Consider the following 2994-nt stretch of genomic DNA (forward strand, 5'->3'; position numbering starts at 1 on the left):
CAGCTAAGAAACTCTGTCGAAGGAAGTGAATTTTCAGGTCCGTTTGGTGCTGCAGTGATTTAAAATATGGCACTCCTGACTTCGTGTGATGTGTGATGTGGTGAATGAACCGTGTGGAAGTTGGGTTGGTCAACCGCGGCGTGTTTCGTGTGGTGTCGGTTGACTCAAGTGTCACGGCCAAGCTCTGCGCTGTTTCCAGTGGTAAAGATAACTTCTGAAAGCGAAATACACTAGTAGCCGAACTATTGGAAGTACTTACATAATCAGCCGTGCCGCCTGTTTCAGCTGACACTGCGCTCTTCTATTCGGCATGTGAATCCAGTTCAGTACAAGTTCACTGTACTCATTCACTCACTTCTTTCAAGTGCGTCCGTCTTTTGGGCTAGTTGGGCATAAATCGCTCGTGTAGCAATAAAGAACACTGACGCACTGAAGCATACGTGACAACGCAGTCATGTTTGAGTCAGTGTGTCGTTATAGTTGAGCACTGCAAAAAGAAATTATCTGTTTGCAACGTGTGCCCTGTGTGCAGTGCATAGCAGGACCTGCATCATGCAAGACCTATGCGTGTAGCAGCGTATACCACGATTGCTTCGATGCCCGCTTCAGAAGCAGCAAGTACCGAGTCAATGAAACTGTAATTGATTTTTTATCTCACTTTTTGCTTATAGAAAGTGTAGATGGTGTGAGTGCATTGTGGGGAAGGTGAAAAGGTGTCATCAGTGTTTTGTGCAGTCAGTATGCTTAAACTGCTGGAATCCCTTCAGCTTCTACTAAAATGTTTCTTGCTGCGATACTATAAATTGTAGTCAGGACAAAGATCTACTCAAAACCAAGTTACTAATGCATCTGCGCAGAATGTGTTTGATTAACAAGTTAACGCTTCCACAACAACAATATGCCGATGCACAGCATATGTGCTTACAATAAATACATTCCGTAAAGGTGAACTACTGGGATCAAACTTTGTAGTAGCACCGTGAAAAGTGCTGCCATGCGTATCAGCCACAACGAAACTGCTGCACGTCCAACCTTCTTCCTTGGAGGCACTTCTATAAAGACTGTTCGGGCCCTTCCCATTCTGGGTGTAGCATTTAGCTGTTCTCTCAACTTTTCCGCATATGTCACCAGCACTGTATGTAAGCACCAGCCCTTTCTTAGGTTTGTGTCCCGTGTCTCCCTTCCCTGATGACCTAAGGTTTTCCGAGCACTCTACACTTCTATCATTCTGTCACGACTTGAGTACTGCTCATCAGTATAGTTCCCGTACCAAACTCGCGATGCTAACAAACTTAAGCTTGTTCAGCGCCGGACAATACGCACCCTTTACTCTCATCTTTTCGGTTGTCACAAGCTCATGCCAGCCTTCGAGAATTGCCTCAAACCCCTCAAGTAGCACACCCTGCAATACCAACGCAACATTGCACTAATCTATACTGCAGGGTGTTTGACGACTCTCTGGACAGCACTAATCTTTCTTCAGTTCGTCTGAACAAGTGGTCAGCACAGCCTGAGCCCTCATCACGCCTCTATGGCCCGACACCACAACTCCATGATTGTATCTCGCATGCAAAGCTTTCTCTCCACCCCCCTGGCGATTTGGATTCTCCTTCCTTGGAACCAGACTGAATTAGCACTCCTGTGTGTTGTGCACCTGTTGAATGTGTGCCGTGCTGTGTTATTGAGCAAGTGTGTGTGCACGTGAAGGGGAAGGAAGTGTCTTCTGCATCCTGCCAATTCGTGCTCTAGATGGCTGGTTATCAGATGCTCTAACATACAGGCATCAGCCTTCTTTTTAGTCTAGTGTGCCAAGTTACCACTAAGATTATTATTGTTATTATTATTATTATTATTATTATTATTATTATCATTATTATTATTATTATTATTATTAGAATCATCACTTTGACCACGTTGATTGTGTTGAAGCCAGCGTGACACATAATTCAAGATATTTCTGGAGCTTTGTGGGCTCTCCCTTCTAAAAAGAGTGCCAAAGATGTACGTCTTCTTCAAGAAAATAGTGGTGTTGTCTCGAACACTGCTGATGCCTTTGCAGAACATTTCTGTTTGCTATATAGTATGAAATATGCTTCAAGTAACCTTCCTTCTCAGTCTGGCACAGTTTATGCTAACAGTCAATGAAAACCTCGTTTCCAAGTATATGAAGTGCCTTAAACTTTGCCTTAAACTTTCCCTTTCTTGTGGTGTTGATGGTATTTCCTCCACAGAGCTTAACCCTTTGAGACGCTATCTACACGATTGGGCACAGCAGGAGCGTGGATCAATAGCAAAAGCACTGATGAAAGTAATGGTATTTAAAAAGTGTTTCATACATCTTGAAACACTTATTATTGGAACTGTGCTGCAATTTTGAATAACGTGCAGAATGTTTTAACAAAATGAGTGGGAAGGTAGACGGCTGGGTGTTGTTACTCTGTGTCAGTACGTTGTATGTAGCAGGTTCACTTCTTTCATTGTTTTTTACAATGTCCGGCACCAGGCATAATTGTCAAGTGGCTGGATAAGTGCTTTCAAGCTTTTCAAAACACGAAATAGTACATGTTCTCATATTTTGTGTTCCTGTAGTGAGCTTTCGCATGGAGTCGAAATTTTGTAAACTTGACAAAACTCGCTAAACAATTGAAAATTCTTAATATTTGCTGCAGCTGTACACTTTCTACGATTCTGAGTATGCAAGAGATGTGGTGAAAGCAACTTTTCAATCAACGGGATAAAGTGGTGTCTGAAAGGGTTAAGACGTATGGAAGCATACTTGTTCCTCGCTCTCACAAGCATTTTCAATAGTTCCCTAAAGTCTAGTACCTCTTCTAGCACTCGGAAGGTAGCATGAGCATTGCCCATGCACAAATCAGGTGCTGGATGTGCAGTTACTAACTGCCGACCTATATCTGTCCTCTTCAGTTCGTCAGGTGTTTGAATTGATATGGGATTCCTCGCTTTCTGTTAGTGCTAAGAGCATCTTAATAAATG

This window comes from Dermacentor variabilis, chromosome 6 (assembly GCF_050947875.1).
Source record: "Dermacentor variabilis isolate Ectoservices chromosome 6, ASM5094787v1, whole genome shotgun sequence".
NCBI classification, from domain to species: domain Eukaryota; kingdom Metazoa; phylum Arthropoda; class Arachnida; order Ixodida; family Ixodidae; genus Dermacentor; species Dermacentor variabilis.